This window comes from Schistocerca serialis, chromosome 6, assembly GCF_023864345.2.
Source record: "Schistocerca serialis cubense isolate TAMUIC-IGC-003099 chromosome 6, iqSchSeri2.2, whole genome shotgun sequence".
NCBI classification, from domain to species: Eukaryota; Metazoa; Arthropoda; class Insecta; order Orthoptera; family Acrididae; genus Schistocerca; species Schistocerca serialis.
In genome coordinates, this window is record NC_064643.1 from 448,578,450 (window position 1) to 448,599,276 (window position 20,827).

Below are 20,827 nucleotides of genomic sequence, written 5' to 3' on the forward strand. Positions count from 1 at the left end.
GAATCATGAAGGAGCCATAAAAGAACTGCAAATTATTGTTCATGAAAATCATGAGACCTTGCAAGCTAAAATTTACTCAGTTGCATCTACCGATTTGGTTACGCAACTTGCAAAAACTCAGGAAAACTTAAAGGACATAGTAGATACTCTGAAAATTCGTTCAGAAAGACACATAGAGGAAATTAGTTCATTATCAGAGAAAGTAGTTGAACTTTCGGATCAGCTAAATAATTTATCTATGAAGGTAGATGATAATCTGAATGACACAAAACCGGTAGTCTTTAATGACACAGAAGAGTGCGAACAAATTAGGAAATTCAAACAAAATCAGAATCAAATTAATACGCAACACCAAAGAGAAATCCGGGAAGTACAAGATCAGCTGACATAGGTAATACAAGAATTACGTATTTCAGAGGCCATTTGCGCTCCAATACGGGAAGAGGGACATAGAAATACGGAACAGCCACAAAATAATAACTCAGGGCACTTCGGAAATTATGAAAGAAATTGGCAAGGTACACCGAATTTTGAGATGGAACCGCCGAAACGACGTGATCATGACCGACATGCGACTCGCCAATATGATGATTTTGACTATAAGCTGTTCATTACTACACGTAAATTCAAAACATTTAAGAATTCTGGCAACGACATACATCCACAAGCATGGCTCCATCAATTATCTCATTGTTTTCCACCCAACTGGTCATTAGAGCACAGATTAGAATTTATGTGTGGCTATTTAGAGAATGAACCAGCTGTAAGAATGCGATCGGTCATTCACAATTGTCACAGTGAAGGAGAATTTTATCATGCCTTCCTCTCAGCATATTGGTCTCAAGCTACACAAGACCCAGTAAAACATAGCATCATGATGATGAAACACTTTGAACAATCTGAATTTTCCAGTCCTGTGAAATATTTTGAAGACATGTTGCACAAGAATCAATACCTGTCAAACCCATACAGCCCGTCAGAACTTATCCGCATTTGCTTAATGAAATTGCCTGAACATTTACGAAATATTATTTTGGCAGGACGTTGCAAAAACGACATTGAAGCTTTTCAGGGACTCTTACAAGAATTAGAAATTGACTCAGACAGTCGCGGGATGCAAAAAACAGGAAAACAACCACTACAGGTCACATCCGTCACAATTCCGTGACGACAGAAACAATAACTGGACACGACAAGTCTATTCTTACAACGCAAATCGTGACCAAAACAGACACTACCCATATGGCAACCACTGGCAGAGTAATAATAGTTACAGAGAAAGATCGCATTTCCGTAGTAATGAATATGACAGAGATTACCATAGAAACAGACAATATGGGAACAAAAACAATTATTATGAAGGGAGACAGAATAAATTAAGACGCAACAGTTCAGCGCGCAGTTACGATTCCGGGAGAAATTCTCCACCACATGACCGACAAACAAGAAACTGTGTAAACTACCGACAAAACGACAGACCTGAATTGCATCAGAACTGGCGAGCTTCAAACAAGGCAGGGCCTTCTCGTCAAGGTGAATTTGTAGAAGTTAGGTCTCCTAATCCCAATAACGACGCACGCCAACAAAGAGACAGACAATGACTCGCACCGCAGGCAGCCGCGTGCGCCGGCTGGCTCAGAGAAAAATAACATAGACGCTAACCCTGGGAAAAATTCCAGTATTCTTTACCGATGTACCATATACCACATGATAATTCCACTGAAGCTAAAACTATGCGTACTAGGAAGAGCTAAGGGTTACACCACATTTCACATGTAAAACCATTTATTGAGAGATAATCTGCTTTTCAACTTAGTCTTTGCCATAAAACTTTTCACTTCACATTTCTAGTATGCTTTGTCAGATTTAGAAACTATTACCATGCAACAATGTTTGAAGTTAAATATCCAATCAAGAACCAAGAGAATTTATTTAAACAGTAATTACAAATGCATTGTTATAGTGAACAGACGACACAGTGTTATTGTGTGTGTACATTCTTGCTTGTTAGTTGCACGGTTACGTAACGACTATAAGGCTCACATATTTAGAACATTTACCAGTACTGCTAATGAGATTTTAATGCAACATTTTGGTTTACTTGAAAATACATTCTGGATTTAAAGTACTTTCTGTGAGATACCAGATGAGACAGTGGTTAGTTTATGTAACAGCTACACGATTTTATCACGACGCTACTAATGAGTGACAATTTACAATGTTGCTTTTGCAGTGTTTCTGTTTTATATCTGCACAGTTTTTCTGTATTATTCTGGAAAGTAAAACATGTTTTAGTAGTAACTTTTGTGGTATAGCTACAATGAGACTGCCTTTTCAGTAGCACAACAATACGTTACAGCACAGTACTTTCTTCATCACGGCAATAAGTGTAATAACTAAGATATCTATACGCAAAGCATTTCACTTTTGTTTATCATGAGGTAAGTACATTGGCTTCTGCAGAACTTAGCTTTCGGAGGACAATAACTACGACACTTCCACAGAGATTATCTTACAACAAGACGCACAGTTTAGCGCTACAGTACATGTATTTCAGTGATTAATTTTGTACTTAAAACATTTATTTTTAAAGATATTTGAAGTACAACAATACAAAGGTTTTCCGTGATACATTCCATTCCATTGCTGTAATCTGTAACACCTGAGGGTATAATTACATTAATCCTCAGGGGGGTACACTCTTACTTTGTGTACCATGTGTGTGGCAAGCACAAGGATCCCTAGCTAATATGGTATTTGCTTACACAACTTTACACATCGGTACCAAATTTCTCCAACACAGAATTACACAGCTATCTGATTATTTAACAGAGAAACATAATTTTTTTTATGTCAGTAACACATGTTTACGTAATTAGACAGTTGGATAATTTCACACTTATGAAATTGTATTTTGTCTGTACTTTGTGAACTGTTCATATTTTTTTGGAACCATTGTGATACTATGAGAGCTTTGAATGATGTATTTGGTATGGGATCATGATTTTAAAGTACATTTGAGGTATATGACACTATTGAAATGAGCAGAGAATTTTTTTTAGGTTTTGAAATTATTGGAGGAAGCTACGACGATTTTGAGAGTTGACTGAGGTGTTATGATGTTATAATTACGATGACTATGTGTATTATGCTGTTGCGGTATGTTTATAATCAATAAGCTGATGCTATATGAATTATTTGAGTATGCTACATATCTGTTATGATGAAATATTGAAGAAGTGTCGACAAATAAGGTAAGGAATAATGAGTAGTGGTTAGGGACTCTGGTTTGTGATAAAGGTTGTTGCAAACCAAGAATCGTACTTTAAGAGTTATGAAAGGTATGTAAATGCATGAATGTATTACAATGCCGCCGAAAATTTTTTGGACTCTGTTATATCAATAGGATTTTGTTTCTACAGATTTGTAACGCAAATTCTTGACATGTGAGATATTTTTATATGAGACTGTCACTGTAGCGGAAACTGCTGTCGTACATATTTCTGTAAGAAAGTTAAGTGACCACCTGCACGTAATGCATCATAGGCACCCAGCTTGTCAGACGCCTGGAGAAAAAGCCATTAGTTTGTGCCTTTTCAGAGGCACAGGTAGAAAAAAAATGGGAGGCCATTAACCTCGCTATTGACATTCCTTTGTAGAAAGCATCGCAAATACGACATGCTCAAATTTGAAAACATATGATTATACTGTGGAGCTCTTAATTTATGATATTTACTAAATTGCCTAATGAAATGACGAGAAACATTTCACGGCTATTGTCTTGCTAGTTGAGAGAAGTGCCATATGACTTGCTTTATGTACACTCCTGGAAATTGAAATAAGAACACCGTGAATTCATTGTCCCAGGAAGGGGAAACTTTATTGACACATTCCTGGGGTCAGATACATCACATGATCACACTGACAGAACCACAGGCACATAGACACAGGCAACAGAGCATGCAACATGTCGGCACTAGTACAGTGTATATCCACCTTTCGCAGCAATGCAGGCTGCTATTCTCCCATGGAGACGAACGTAGAGATGCTGGATGTAGTCCTGTGGAACGGCTTGCCATGCCATTTCCACCTGGCGCCTCAGTTGGACCAGCGTTCGTGCTGGACGTGCAGACCGCGTGAGACGACGCTTCATCCAGTCCCAAACATGCTCAATGGGGGACAGATCCGGAGATCTTGCTGGCCAGGGTAGTTGACTTACACCTTCTAGAGCACGTTGGGTGGCACGGGATACATGCGGACGTGCATTGTCCTGTTGGAACAGCAAGTTCCCTTGCCGGTCTAGGAATGGTAGAATGATGGGTTCGATGACGGTTTGGATGTACCGTGCACTATTCAGTGTCCCCTCGATGATCACCAGTGGTGTACGGCCAGTGTAGGAGATCGCTCCCCACACCCTGATGCCGGGTGTTGGCCCTGTGTGCCTCGGTCGTATGCAGTCCTGATTGTGGCGCTCACCTGCACGGCGCCAAACATGCATACGACCATCATTGGCACCAAGGCAGAAGCGACTCTCATCGCTGAAGACGACACGTCTCCATTCGTCCCTCCATTCACGCCTGTCGCGACACTACTGGAGGCGGGCTGCACGATGTTGGGGCGTGAGCGGAAGACGGCCTAACGGTGTGCGGGACCGCAGCCCAGCTTCATGGAGACAGTTGCGAATGGTCCTCGCCGATACCCCAGGAGCAACAGTGTCCCTAATTTGCTGGGAAGTGGCGGTGCGGTCCCCTACGGCACTGCGTAGGATCCTACGGTCTTGGCGTGCATCCGTGCGTCGCTGCGGTCCGGTCCCAGGTTGACGGGCACGTGCACCTTCCGCCGACCACTGGCGACAACATCGATGTACTGTGGAGACCTCACGCCCCACGTGTTGAGCAATTCGGCGGTACGTCCATCCCGGCCTCCCGCATGCCCACTATACGCCCTCGCTCAAAGTCCGTCAACTGCACATACGGTTCACGTCCACGCTGTCGCGGCATGCTGCCAGTGTTAAAGACTGCGATGGAGCTCCGTATGCCACGGCAAACTGGCTGACACTGACGGCGGTGGTGCACAAATGTTGCGCAGCTAGCGCCATTCGACGGCCAACACCGCGGTTCCTGGTGTGTCCGCTGTGCCGTGCGTGTGATCATTGCTTGTACAGCCCTCTCGCAGTGTCCGGAGCAAGTATGGTGGGTCTGATACACCGGTGTCAATGTGTTCTTTTTTCCATTTCCAGGAGTGTATTTATTTACTCAATTTGTTTAATATCTAGTTTCTAGCTGCATTGCAGCATTCGTTAAAATAAAATTTATAGATGTACTAATATAAATATTTTCTGTCTACAGATCGAGTAAATAATAATTTTTTTAAAAAAAATGAGGGAGCACAAAAAGACATTTACCTTCACAGGAACTGCATTCATAATTTTCTTTTCAAGTACTTGGTAATTTATTTTGTAGAATAAGTTGTGGTGCACCACTTTAATGACATAGATATTAAGATGTGAATAGACATTTCCCTTATCTGCATTGTTGTCTTTACTTTAATATTTTTCTGCTTGAGCTTTGTCATGTTCAGATATAATTTATTGCATTTGCTGCTGCTGTTTGCCAGGCATAGTGCTACTATATTTCACTTTACATTACTCTGTTAAGCCAGTTTTACTACTGATTTATTTTTCTTGTTTGCTGCTCATTCCCTTATATTAGTTGTAATATTGCTGCTTGCTTGGCCAATTTGAATATTTTGTCATTGCTGTTTGTGTTAATTGTTTTGTACTGCTGCATTGCCTCGTCCCTTAGTTTAGCATCTGAGCTCAGTAGATTTAAGTTAGCTTAAGAGGGGGTAGACTATATAAGAGAATGAGTTGCAATGAATTGGAAGAAATGCATTGAGAAGTTATACGAAAAAAGTACAGAAGGCATGTATAGATAGGACTTTTTGGGAATAATGATGAACGAAAGGAGATCTCCAAGAAAAAAAAGGTTTTGTTTGCAAAATACTGCAGTACCAAATGTTACACTTAAAACAAACCCTATCCTTTCCCCCCTGTGTTATTCTGCTATGTGTTTGTGTACTCTTGCATTTTTGCGTTTTTCCTGTCTTTATGTGTTTAGCTAATAAGATTTATGTTGTAGAGTTTTTCTAGTACTAAGCTACATTTACTATGATGAGGAATACTGTTATCCTCAAATATAATTTGCATTAATAATGTTATTTACTTTGTAAAGATGTTAGACATTATTAATTCTGTTCTGTTTTAATGCTCATGTGTGAAGTTGATGTTTCAATAATTATTCTGATCTTTTATGTATTTACTTATGTCATAATTCCTGTAACACTGATGCATATGTTTATTTCCATTCTTTTGTAAAGCCCCTATTACTACAAATGTTATCTGTATTATTATATTTTTAATGATGTATTTTGTACATTTGTTATTGTATTCTTATGTTATAAAATAGTAATTGATAACAGTTCATCATATTATTAACTTGTAAGTTACATTTCACTGCACACGTTTCTGTTGGTCATAGTATATGGACAATATGTGAGAAGTAGTGACTGATAGTGTTTGCACGTGTGTTAATAATTCAGCAAGGGACTGGATAACAGCATTGCTGGTTCTAAGGACATTTCAAAAAAAAATTTTTGTGAGTGCACAAGTGGTGGTTTATGGACTTGCTATATTCTCCGCAAGAATCTTCGATGGTGATTGTGCACCTGCACAGTCGCAACAGATGGCTGCTGGCCGTCTCTACATCGACTACAGTGGGTCTGCACCTTCGATGGCCCACCAATACCATTATTTCTACAAGGACTGCAGTGGGTCTGCTCCTCTGGTGGCCCACCAATACCGTAATCTCTACCAGGACTACAGTTGGTCTGCTCTGTGATGACCTACCTACCAATATTCTTCAAAACTTCGACAGACTCTGCGGTGGGTTTGCTCTGTTGTGGCCCATTACTTGTCTGCATGTCAAGAGTCAGCACTGTCTTTTCGTTGGAAGGACAACACTGCTTCTTCAAGACTGCATGGAAATCCACTACTTCTGTGTGCATTTTCTTTTAGTGCTCAGACTTTGAGAAAAACACTGCGATTTTACAGTGATGAACGATCAGAATTGTCTTTATGGACTGTGAGAAAATTTTAGCTTTTGACCAACATTAAATTTTATTATCTTTGTTATTGTAATTATGAAAAACTTTATCAAATCATTATTGGCCACTGCCCAAAACAATTTGTAAAATTTTTTTGTGGGGAGCATGGGGGCTATGTAAGTAGGCTGTTTAGGTTTTCTTATTGGTAACGCCACGTAGCGCTCTGTATGAAAATCACTGGCTGTGCTGTGTGCAGTCTGTGGCTAGTTTGCATTGTTGTCTGCCATTGTAGTGTTGGGCAGCTGGATGTGAACAGCGCGCAGCGTTGCGCAGTTGGAGGTGAGCCGCCAGCAGTGGTGGATGTGGGGGAGAGATGTCGGAGTTGTGAAATTTGTAAGACTGGATGTCATGAACTGCTATGTGTATTATGATTTTTCAACACTATTAAGGTAAATACATTGTTTGTTCTCTATTAAAATCTTTCATTTGCTAACTATGCCTATCAGTAGTTAGTGCCTTCAGTAGTTTGAGTCTTTTATTTAGCTGGCAGAAGTGGCGCTCGCTGTATTGCAGTAGTTCGAGTAACCAAGATTTTTGTGAGGTAAGTGATTTGTGAAACGTTTAGGTTAATGTTAGTCAGGGCCATTCTTTTGTAGGGATTTTTGAAAGTCAGACTGCGTTGCGCTAAAAATATTGTGTGTCAGTTTAAGCCCAGTCACGTGTATAATTGTTCTAAGGGGACGTTTCAAGTTTTCTGTGACGTGATGAATCTTCCAAATCCCCCAACCAAGTTTACGAACTGTAATTGATTTATTGGGTCTAAAGTAGAAAAGTCTTTATAGAATCTATGAAGAAGGGTGTGGAAGAGGCAGTACTAGAAAACGGTGGTAATAGAGACTTGACTACAGCATTCGATGGTACCTGGCATGAACGGGCCCACACATCTTTTCTGGCGTAGTATCTGCAACTAGTATGTATACAGGAAGTTTCAGATGTAGCAGTAATATGTAAATATTGTAGGTGTCCACATAAAAATAAAGGTCCACATCTAAATAATTGCACAACTAACTATAGTGGCACTAGTGGAAGAATAGAAGTAGCTGGTGTTGCTAGTACAATTCAGCGTTCTGTTGCGTATGATAAAGTGCGATATGTAAATTACCCTGGTGGCGGTGATTCCTAAAGTTTCAAACATATTCAAGAACTGAAGTCCTACGGTAATGATGTTGTAGTGAAGAAATTTGGGTGTGTAGGACACGCACAGAAACGAATGGGATCAAAAAACAAAAACTCAATGATGGTGAAGGGTTGGTTGAGAAGGGAAGGCTAACTGACAGTGTAATTGACAAAATACGGAACTGTTATGGAATGATCGTCAGGTCACCTTCCATTAGAAGGTGGATGCAGTCTGCGACCGTGATCTGATTTATAAATGATAGAGCACAGCGATCAGTCGTCCTTTTTTCTTTTTTTCTTTTTTTTTTTGGAGGTTTTACTTGGCAATTACAGATTTTGGCTAGTGCATAGCCATTATCAATGTATATTTTCTAGTCTCAATACATGTCAGTTCTCTGTTGTTCGGGTGTCAGTCACAGAACTGTGAGAGGGCCGCGCGGGATTAGCCGAGCGGTCTCAGGCGCTGTAGTCATGGGCTGTGCGGCTGGTCCCGGCGGAGGTTAGAGTCCTCCCACGGACATGGGTGTTTGTGTTTGTCCTTAGGATAATTTAGGTTAAGTAGTGTGTAAGCATAGGGACTGATGACCTTAGCAGTTAGGTCCCATAAGATTTCACACACATTTGAACGTCCCTCGTAATAAAAAGAAAACAGCTTTTAGTAATGAGAGTACAAAAACATGAAAGGAAAGCAGTAGTTGAGGAGAAAGTGTGACAGGGCTACAGAGTGTCAAATTATTCAATCCGAACCTAAAACAAACAATAACGGAAACTAAGGAGAAATTCTGAAAATGAATTAGAGTTCAGGGAGAAGAGAAATAAAATTTCCACTAACATTGTACTTGTTTCAGAAATGACAAAGAAATTGTGAGATCAGTTACATCGAATACGCAATGTCATGGAAGGAGGTAACAAGATGAATACCTAGTAAATAAAGGGTAATGAAATTCAGTCAAGTGGTGCTGAGGAAACTGGATTAGGAAATGAGACAATAATAGTAGTAGACGAGATTTAGTATATCGGCTGCAAATAACAGACGACAGAAGAGGATATAAAATTCAAACTTACAATATATTGCAAGGACGTCTGGAAGTATCTGTTTCGAGTGTAACCTTACAAGGAAGTGAAAATGGACGATACAGACAGGAAGACAAGTGAATCTTTGAAAAATAATGCTACAGATGATTAGAGTGGATAACTAATGATGAAGTATTTAATGTACTCGTGGAGAGAAGCGATTTATGGCGCAACTGAAATGCGGATAAAACTTAATGATGTACGGACAGTACCTCTACAGAATCCGTAGTATATCTTCGATGAAACAGATCGACGAGTTTTATGTTTGAAAAATATTATCACCTGTATTCTTCTAGGGTGCCCCATTGTCACAGTATTTATGTCGCTCTCCGACGTCCAACTCGTTACTGAGTAAGACTCAGCGAAACAAAGAGAATGTGTGAAGACATCCAACTCTGGGCGAAATGCCAGGAAAAAAATGTTTCATGGAACTCGACCCTCAACCAGTAAGATTTAACAACACCGAAGATAACCAAACGTGGATGGCTCCATTCGATTATTATAATGAGATATCACAGTAATACCTTGCATCATACTGATAAAGCCAGAGCGGCCAAATAGGTGAAATACAGTACATTCCATCTTGGAAACAGTTTGGTGGTTGTTGTTGTTGTGGTCTTCAGTCCAGAGACTGGTTTGATGCAGCTCTCCATCATACTCTATACTGTGCATGCCTCTTCATCTCAGATTCACTACCGCAACCTACATCCTTCTGAATCTGCTTAGTGTATTCATCTCTTGGTCTCCCTCTACCATTTTTACCCTCCACGCTTCCATCCAATAATAAATTAGTGATCCCTTGGTGCCTCAGAACGTTGCGTACCAACTGATCACTTCTTCTGGTCACGTTGTGCCACAAATTCCTCTTCTCCTAAATTCTATTCATTACGTCGTCATTAGTCTGAGGGTACTTCGCCTGTCCCATACATCTTCCTCACCAGAGAGTAGAGTTTTGTCAGGACTTGCTCTCCCAAGGCCGTCAGTAGTTCTAATGGAATGTTGTCTACTCCCGGGGCCTTGTTTCGGCTCAGGTCTTTCAGTGCTCTGTCAAACTTTTCACGCCGTATCGTATCTCCCATTTCATCTTCATCTACATTCTCTTCCATTTCCATAATATTGTCCTCAAGTACATCACCATTGTACAGACCTTCTACATACTCCTTCCACCTTTCTGCTTTCCCTTCTTTGGTTAGAACTGGGTTTCCATCAAAGCTCTTGATGTTCATGCAAGTGGTTCTCCTTTCTCCAAAGGTCTCTTTAATTTTCCTGTAGGCAGAATTTATCTTACCCCTAGTGAGATAAGCCTCTACATCCTTACATTTGCCCTCTAGCCATCCCTGCTTAGCCATTTTGCACTTCCTGTTAGTTACGTGATCTACCCACTTAATCTTCAACATCTTTCTGTAGCACCACGTTTCGAAAGCTTCTATTCTCTTCTTGTCTAGAGGACGACGGTTCAAACCCGTCTCCGGCCATCCTGATTTAGGTTTTCCGTGATTTCCCTAAATCGTTTCAGGCAACTGCCGAGATGGTTCCTTTGAAAGGGCACGGCCGATTTCCTTCCCAATCCTTCGCTAATCCGAGCTTGTGCTCCGTCTCTCATGATCTCGTTGTCGACGGGACGTTTAAACACTAATCTCCTCCTCCTCCTCTTCTTGTCTAAACTATTTATCGTCCACGTTTCACTTCCATACAAATACTTTCAGAAAGGACTTCCTGACAAATCTATACTCAATATTAACAAATCTCTCTTCTTCAGAAACGCTGTCCTTGGCATAGCCAGTCTACATTTTATATCCTCTCTCCTTCATCCATAATCAGCTATTTTCCTCCCCAGATAGCACAACTCATCTACTACTTTATGTGTCTGAGTTTCTAATCTAAGTCAATCGGCATCACCTGATTTAATTCGACTACATTCCGTTATCCTCGTTTTGCTTTTGTTGTTCATCCTCCTTTCAAGACACAGTCCATTCCGTTCGACTGCTCTTAAAGGTCCTTTGCTATCTTTGACAAAATTACAATGTCGTAGGTAACCCTCACAGTTTTTATTTCTTCTCAATGGATTTTAATTCCTACTCCAAATTTTTATTTTGTAAAAGTAAAGGAAAGAAAACAATCTGGTGTAGAAAGTATAGCGGTAAAATTATTTTTGGGGAAAGTACGATCCCTGTCGTCTCGGAATACCAACAACAGCCCGCTAGAGACGTCTGTATACGTGTATATAGACGTAGCAACAGGCATCTCCTTGTCCCGCGGAAACAATCGCGTTAGAGACGCGCGTCAAGTCCAGGTCGCCGTGCGGATGGAGGATCCCCTAGCGTGTAGCCAATCCCGCAGAACAAACAGCCGCTCCACCCCGGGCTGTTTGCGCGTGAATGCCGCGCCTGGCCCTGACACAAAACTGCGTGTATTATTGCAGCGCTGGCGGCGGGGGCGGCTAAGAACGCACGCGAGAGGGGGCCGGCGGCGGCGGCGGCGGCGGCGGTGGCGCACGCAAATAGGCGCACCCCCTGACCGCTGCGCGGCGTCCGTTTTCTAATTAACCACCCCCAATGGCGGCCGCCCGACCGCGTGCCGTGAGTGGCAGCGCGGTCTGCTGTCAGAGAGGCGGAAATACACGCGGCAGAAGCCGCGCCGGCCAGCTCGGGGGGCTGCGTTTATCCCATCGATCTGCAGCCGGCCGGGCTGAGCCGAGCTCGCCCACACATTACTGATGCTGAACCCTGCTGCTGCTGCTGCCGCCGGCAGATCCCACTTGTTACTATCTCTGTTTGCTTTGCACGCGTGTGGAAACGCCACTGGCCAAATTTAATTAACCGTTGAAGCGAGCCCTTCTTTATTTTCCGACACTGCTGGTTTAGATATATTGGGGAAAAAGTCATCTGCGCTCTTTATGTCATATACTTAAATTTCATCTTTCGTGAGGTAGAAACAAGTGCTGTTTACCATACATGTGATAACAAACGAGAGCCCTAAAATAAGAATTGCAACACATTTTTTTCTGAAAGGAGGTTGGTATTATTCATGATTCCTTTATACCATATTATTCTCCACCATTTTGACTACAAAACCTTATTTTTCAAAGTGCGTTCAATGCGACGGCCTTACGCGACCTCACTGGGAGGACATATATGCCCGCACGGTACCACTCTACAGATCGGTGTTGGAGCCGTCTTCCTGCATCAATGACCTCCCCGTCACCCACGTACTGCTTCCCACGGACCAAACAGATGGAAGTCGTGAAGTGCGAGGCTGTAGGTTCGGATGAGGAAGAAAGTCCGATAAAGGTTTGTGAGCGGCTCTCGCTTGCGCAGACTTGTACGAGGCCTTGGATTGCCATGGAGAAGGAGAAGTACGTTTGAACTTTTGTGGTGATGTTCACGCTGAAGTCGTTTCTTCAATTTCCTGAGGGTGGCACAATACACTTCAGAGTTGATCGTTACACCATGAGGGAGGACATCAAACAGAGTAACCCCTTCAGACTCACAGAAGACCAACGCCACGATTTTACCGTCTGTCGGGGTTGGCTGTGAATCTTTTCTTCGGAGGAGAGGTTGTGTGGCACAGCCCCATTAACTGTCTCTTTGTTTCCGGTTCGAAGTGAAGAACCCCTGTTTCATCACTTGTGATGACAGCCGCGTGGGATTAGCCGAGCGGTGTTAGGCGCTGCAGTCATGGACTGTGCGGCTGGTCCCGGCGGAGGTTCGAGTCCTCTCTCGGACATGGGTGTGTGTGTTTGTCCTTAGGATAATTTAGGTTAAGTAGTGTGTAAGCTTAGGGACTGATGATCTTAGCAGTTGAGTCCCATAAGATTTCACACACATTTGAACATTTGAACGTGTGATGACATTCGACAAAAAATTTTCACGATCAGCCTCGTAACGCGCAACCAATTCCGCACGGATAGTCCTCCGTTTCTCTTTATAGTCTTCCGTTAGGCGTCGAGGAACCCAGCAGGCAGACACCTTTGGCTACCGCAACTGGTTGACGAATGCGTCAGCACTAACGACAGAGATGTTCGGTTGAGCAGCGAGGTGTTTGTCTGTGATCCGTCGATTACCTCGAATGAAAGTGTCTGCACGTTCAACACTGCAGAAGTCACAGTTGTGTGCGGCTGGACGTCACATGGGAGATCGGATAGGTTTGCGTGACCTTGTCGCGATGATGACAGACGCCGTTCTCAACGACTTGCCTTTTTGTCCTACGAGGTTTCTGTATTTTGTTCACTGCCAGGTCTCCGTAGACATTCTGCACTCGCCTACGAATATCTGCGATGCTCTGGTTCTCCGCCAAGAAACAAAATTAATGACAGCTCTCTGCTTGGAACGCATCTTCATTACAGTTGTTGATAATTCTTCCGAGTTTTATGGCCGTGGTTCATGGAATACTTCTATTCCTAACGTTTCGTCCAATACTACGTTGGACATCCTCAGAGGTATGGTTGGTCCTGTTGAGTCCTGCCGACTGAGGAGTCGGGCGTCGGAGAGCGGCCTAAATACCGAGGAAAGTGGGTGTGGTCTAGTTTGCACATAGTAGCAGAGAGAAAACTAGTCAAAGATAAAATGTAACTATCGATAATAGTCCGTTATAGATAAAAATCACTTATCGATTCTGTAACGCCACTGTCCATATCTCGCTTAATTTCAAGGCCTCTTCTTTTCTATTAAAATTATCTTCATGTTTATATATTTCAATAGCCTCCCTATACAGTCGTGGATAATAGTTCGTGGTAGCACTTAAAATTGTAGTTTCAGAAAACTTAACTACATGGTCACCGGACTGAAGTGCATGTTCCGCAACGGCCGATTTATCTATTTTACCCAGTCGGCAAAGATTTTATGCTCCTTTATCCTCGTATTCACACTTCTTTTCGAAGTACCAATATAGACCTTGCCACATGTACACGGAATTTTATAAACACCGCTAGATGATAATGGTGGTCTTCTATCTTTAACAGAGCGAAGTACTTGTCCTATTTTTCTGGTAGGTTTGAATACCGGTTTAACTTTATGTTTCAGCAAAATTTTGCCGATTCGATCTGTAACCTTACTAATGAAAGGTAAAGACACCGTGTTCTTCCATTGTTGTGTACCATCCTTGTCCTGTGGCCTGCTGTAATTAGGTCTTAAAACTCTATCTGCATAGAGAAGTGTTTTAATGAAGATTTTATTCTGTTTTTCCTCATTCCAAAACAAAAAAGACTCTTGCCCAAAAAACAGTTAATAAGCAGATTAGAAATGAAAGACGAACGGGAAAACTGAAACACGCTCATCAGAGGCGTACGTAGAAGGCAGAAGTAGCAAGAGAGGGAATCAGCAAAGCTGAATAGCCTCAAGAGACTTCTTCGCATATAGTGCCTGTTTACAATGCTTTCTACGTGAAGCCAACATCAGAGGACGGAGCTATGAAGAACACAAGAGATACCTTTCTGATGATGAAATAGAGTAAACCACCAGCACCTTTGCTGGTACAAGAGGTAAAGCTATAGTTTCTTAAATTTTTGGGTATGGTTACCACAGGAACTTTCTCTTTTCTTCAAAAAATCTTGCAATGGAAACGAAATACTTGTATCTGATCCAATTTCCTCAAAACTCTAGCTGCTCTACAATAAGAATCAGAAACGTTTTCTGCAAGGCAGCAACAGGAAGACAAATTAGGCAGCAACAGGAAGACAAATTTCATCGTAAATATAATTTTCTAATGCTAATTATCCTAAAAAATAACAAAACGATGTTTTCACTAAGTTATTTGGATTATTTTCGATAAACAAAGGAAAGTACATATGTGTGCTTTTCTAGATTGACAGAATATGGAAATGTCAAGTTCCTTTTTTTACTCAAGCGTGCATTTGTACAAGTTCGACGATACCTTGTTATCCCTGCCACAATCCCTACCTCTGCTTCAGTCCGCCATCTTGGTACTACTTCACAAAAGTAAACTTCTGCACACTCTACTTACTGTGTTATTTGTGAAAATTTCGTGGCTTTGCGATTCTATTACGGATAAGATAAGATAACTTTTCCTTAACATTCACGTGTTGGGCCTTTCAACTAATGTATTTCTTATTTCATTGATGGACTTTTCAACAGAAAATAATCGTTTACCTTACAGTCTCCTATTGCTATTTAATATGAACAATGTAGTACCAGAATATTTCTTGGTACTCTATGGTGATAGGACACTGCTATGAACTCAATCCAAGGTCATTCATGCTAAGCACGTTTTTCACGTGTGAACTGTTGCAGTACAAAGAATGCCGCAGAAAGAGTTCATCCTTTGGGACTTCGTAGTTGGCCGGCAGATTTCGCTTGTCAAGTGATGCGAGAATAACCATGAAACGCCTTCGATTTAAATTGTGCGTATATCTCATTTATCACAGTAACACAAAAGGGACGCCGCCTACTCTACAGTTTATCTTAAACTACACGTGTAAGCATCGCACCTTAGTTCTTTTCAATAAAACTACACCTTGCATGGGAATTTCTATCGTGTTTAACTGGAATTTTGTTATGTTAGTCTCCCAGAAGAATTCGTCCAGCGTGTTAAAATTAGAGCAAGATGTTCCATTTGTTAAATTACAAGTATTGAGTGGGAACACTTTAAATTTACAGGCAGTTTACACGTTAAGAAAGATTTACATCTAATACTAGTTTGTTGCAGACTAGAGCATTTGTTACATATGACATGATGATAAGAGAAAATAAGTCCGAGGAAGTGCAGGTTTTTGCACCGCCAAATAGCACCAGTAATTAAAAAAGTTAGGGTTATTCACAACAGTATGGGTTGCATGTGTTTTAGTATAGAAAAAAAATGTCGAAAGTGTTCATTACACGAGTTCTTAAACTTTCCAAGATTTTTAACAAAAGAGTACTCCAGATCGCAATAAATTGTTTATATTTCATTGTCGCAACCGGTTTAGGTCTACACGACAATCTCCAGAAAAGAGGCTCCAGATGACATGAGGAGCTCGTTCCCGGAGCTGCTTGAGTACCAACTGATACCTGTCACCAACTGTAGACCGAAACCAGTTACCAGAATTAAAAATAAATAATTTATTGCGTCTAGAATGCTTTTTTGTTAAAATATTAAGTAAAATCGGTGTAGTTCCTTAATGACGTCAAAAATTATTTTCCTACGTATCTCTCCTGACAAAAATGATTTATGACTGAGATCATGGACGACATTGTCAATGCCGTCGTATCTCCAGATGCATACTCGATTTCAGATTCCCTCCAAACCAAAATAAATGCTGTACACTTGCACGGTTGTGTGGCCTGTAGAAAGTAAAATATGATTTGCATTTCAGATCTTGTAGTGTTTTCGACTTTTCGGGAAAGTACTTATCCGTAATGATCTGGCACGCTCTTTGCATGCGCTGATGTTTGGGGTTGTTTTCGTACGACACTCGGAGCCAAAGCCCTTTCGGCTGATATCCTGGGAAGCACAATTCAGCAATGACTCCCATGCCGATAAAGCGCAGCCCGTTGGAGCAAATAAGAGCTAACATTCGCGGGAAGAAAAGCGCGGTGCTATAACACTTGGCGCTCACTCGGTCGTCACATGTGAGAGCAAACCGCGCGGAAGGTAAGGCTCTCCGGAACGAGCGCCGCTGCTCCCCGCCGCGCCCCAGTCTCCACGTGCTGGACCGCCCGTTTGGAGTGACGCAAGCGGAGCGATACGGAACATCACCGGGGACAACCTCCCACAATTCACGCAAAGTGGGCAGCCGAGGAGCGTTTATGACGCACACACATTCGCTCCACCGATTCTGCTTCTGCGTCTTGCTTTTGTGAGTTATAGGTCCTCGCAATTTGTTTTCTCGTGCTCGGCATACTTTTTATTTATGCTGTGAGTTACGATTTGTCGCCGTTCATGTATGTCCAATCCCAAAGAAAGCAGGCGTTGACAGATGTGAAAATTACCGAACTACCAGTTTAATAAGTCACGGCTGCAAAATACTAACGCGAATTCTTTACAGACGAATGGAAAAACTGGTAGAAGCCGACCTTGGGGAAGATCAGTTTGGATTCCGTAGAAATATGGGAACACGTGAGGCAATACTGACCCTACGACTTATTTTAGAAGCTAGATTAAGAAAAGGCAAAGCTACGTTTCTAGCATTGTATACTTAGAGAAAGCTTTTGACAATGTTGACTGGAATACTCTCTTTCAAATTCTGAAGGTGGCAGGGGTAAAATACAGGGAGCGAAAGGCTATTTACAATTTGTACAGAAACCAGATGGCAGTTATAAGACTAGAGGGACACAAATTGGAAGCAGTGGTTGGGAAGGGAGTGAGACAGGGTTGTAGCCTCTCCCCAATGTTATTCAATCTGTATATTGAGCAAGCAGCGAAGGAAACAAAAGAAAAGTTCGGAGTAGGTATTAAAATCAATAGAGAAGAAATAAAAACTTTGAGGTCCGCCGATGACATTGTAATTCTGTCAGAGACAGCAAAGGACTTGGAAGAGCAGTTGAACGGAATGGACAGTGTCTTGAAAGGAGGATATAAGATGAACATCAACAAAATCAAAACGAGGATAATGGAATGCAGTGAATGAAGTCGGGTGATGCTGAGAGAATTAGATTAGGAAATGAGACACTTAAAGCAGTAAAGGAGTTTCGCTATTTGGGTAGCAAAATAACTAATGATGGTCGAAGTAGAGAGGATGTAAAATGTAGACTGGCAATGGGAAGGAAAGCGTTTCTGAAGAAGAGAAATTTGTTAACATCGAGTATAGATTTAAGTGTCAGGAAGTCGTTTCTGAAAGTATATGTATGGAGTGTAGCCATGTACGGAAGTGAAACATGGACGATAAACAGTTTGACAAGAAGAGAATAGAAGCCTTCGAAATGTGGTGCTACAGAAGAATGCTGAAGATTAGATGGGTAGATCACATAACTAATGAGGAGGTTCTGAATAGGATTGGGGAAAACAGGAGTTTGTGGCACAACTTGACTAGAAGAAGGGATCGGTTGCTAGGACATGTTCTGAGGCATCAAGGGATCACCGATTTAGTATTGGAGGGCAGCGTGGAGGGTAAAAATTTTAGAGGGAGACAAAGGGATGCGTACACTAAACAGATTCAGAAGGATGTAGGTTGCAGTAGGTACTGGGAGATGAAGGAGCTTGCACAGGATAGAGTAGCATGGAGAGCTGCATCAAACCAGTCTCAGGACTGAAGACCACAACAACAACAACAACAACGACATGTATTACTGTACCGCGTAAATTAACGCGCAGCACGATACCTTGGTAGAAAGAGTAGTGAGACAGTCCCATACCGAATCTTCGTGATGTATTTACAGTCGTTGGTCTGGAATAACGGCGAGAGTGAGTATGATTTTTAGCCATTTTTTCCAATGTTCGTCTACGCAAATGCTCGACTGGTCCCCGATTTCCGCATCACAGAATACGAAACCTAAACAGTTAAAATACATACACACACAGAAAAGCCAGCTCTGTGACCGAGCCGTTCTAGGCGCTTCAGTCTGGAACCGCACTGCAGCTACGGTCGCAGGTTCGAATCCTGCCTCGGGCATGGATGTGTGTGATGTCCTTAGGTTAGTTAGGTTTAAGTAGTTCTAAGTCAAGGGGACCTACGACGTCAGATGTTAAGTCCCATAGTGCTTAGAGCCATTTGAACAAATTGAATACACAGAGAAAAATTTACATGATAAACGGACAGATGGCGCACACAACTTCGCTACCTCCGTTTAACTGACGTTTGTACAGATAGAAAAGGCACCTGTCCTGTCCACCCCCCATCCCACACATACTTACTGTGACTATGTTATCATAAACCTCCATGGCATATAGCAATCTGTGTATTCTTCACAGTGCATTAAACAACAATAATACATGAAATGCATTCGCAGCTGTGAATGTGGACAACCATCAGCTGTATAATGGAATGACGACAGTGAAAATTTGTCCCGGACCTGGACTCGAACCCGCATTTCCCACTTATCGCGAGCGATCACCTTACTGCGAGGGTTCAAACTTTAATAGTGACAGCCGGCCAGGGTAGCCGAGCGGTTCTAGGCGCTACAGTCTGTTTAAAACCCGAAAGAAGTTCCTGTTCTCATTGAAAGCAGGCACATTTCAGACAATTTTTAGAACAGATATTTAAGATAATTCTCATTTTTTGACCCGTCTCAGTTACACATACCTTTTAAATTCGATTACATGTTTCGATCACTCCGGATCATCTTCAGATCTAGGACAAAGTAAATCTATATGTGTACCATCTAATATTTTACAATAACAGAAAAGAAAAGAACTGTACTTACAAGTAGAATTTACCTAAGCAATTGCGTGAGCAACCAGACTTGCCAACTCTAACATATCAGCGTATTGTATTTTGCAACTGCGGCCAATGTTTTAAATAGGTATATGTTGGAGGTAGGGTTTGAAAGGGGGGGGGGGGGGGGGGAGAGGTAGATGCAACAAAAAAGAAAATACTTCATATTGCTTTATGAATCTTTATGAAAGCTACACATCCAACTTCTTGAACATAATCAGTCTCTGTAATTCCAGTTCGACTGAAGAAAACAAGCTTAAAATCATTAGCTTTTCTGTTGTCGTATCAGTCATTTAAGAAACGATGCCTCAGATGCAGTCATTAGTGACGGAGCCAATACGGTAAGCATTCAGTACTTTCTTATAACCTGAGAATCGTCGTTCCGCTATGAAGTTAACTTCTTAGCTTGCCTACGTTACTTCTCATTACTTCATGTTAAACGCTTTCTAAACGCTATTGAAAATTCAGTTCCATGTCTGCAGCCATATACACTTCCAGGTAGACCTGACATTAATAACGGAGAGAGACAACACAGTTGTGTTGTTTACAATTTTAATGGGATTTGGTTTCTTTCGAATTACCGCAATGAACTATCCCAAAATGTTTAGCATTCTCTAAAGATTCTATGTAGTAACTTCTGTGCTAGATTCTTCAATCTGGCACGTGCTATTGTCATACCAGTTGAATGAGAGATATGCATAAAGACTGCAGAAACCGTATAACAACATTTCAAATAAAACCTACATAATATGCGTACTGCACAAATTTCTCAATATTTTTAGTGCTGGTGGAACGTGACGCTGACTAAATAAAGAAAACCGTATGATTACCTTATAGCTAAGTTCCATCTATGAAGCACAAATTGGTCAATAAATATTTATACTCACTTGTTGCATCAGTGGTCGGGTATGTTTTTTAAAATTTTTACAGTGTTCTGTTTTAATCATCTGTGTATTGAGAATCTTTGTTCCTTTATTGAGTCTCTGTCGGGGCTTCAACTACTTTTGTTAGAGATTTCTTTTTCTTTTAACATTTAATTTTCTTTTTTTTATAGTACATTACCACTTGACATACATCATAATTCAGTAACGCAATAAGAGTTATGTTTCCTCTATGTCAAATAAACCGTACTCAGTGTTTCCACAAAAAAGAGAAAATTCCACAGTT

The 20,827-nt window shown here is 41.5% G+C and overlaps 1 protein-coding gene across 1 annotated transcript in view; it reads right to left on the reverse strand.

Moving 5' to 3' along the window:
• The window catches only part of LOC126484914 (band 4.1-like protein 4), a 583,005-nt gene that overhangs the window by 438,140 nt on the left and 124,038 nt on the right, over positions 1 to 20,827 (reverse strand). The gene's annotated exons all lie outside the window — the stretch shown is intronic.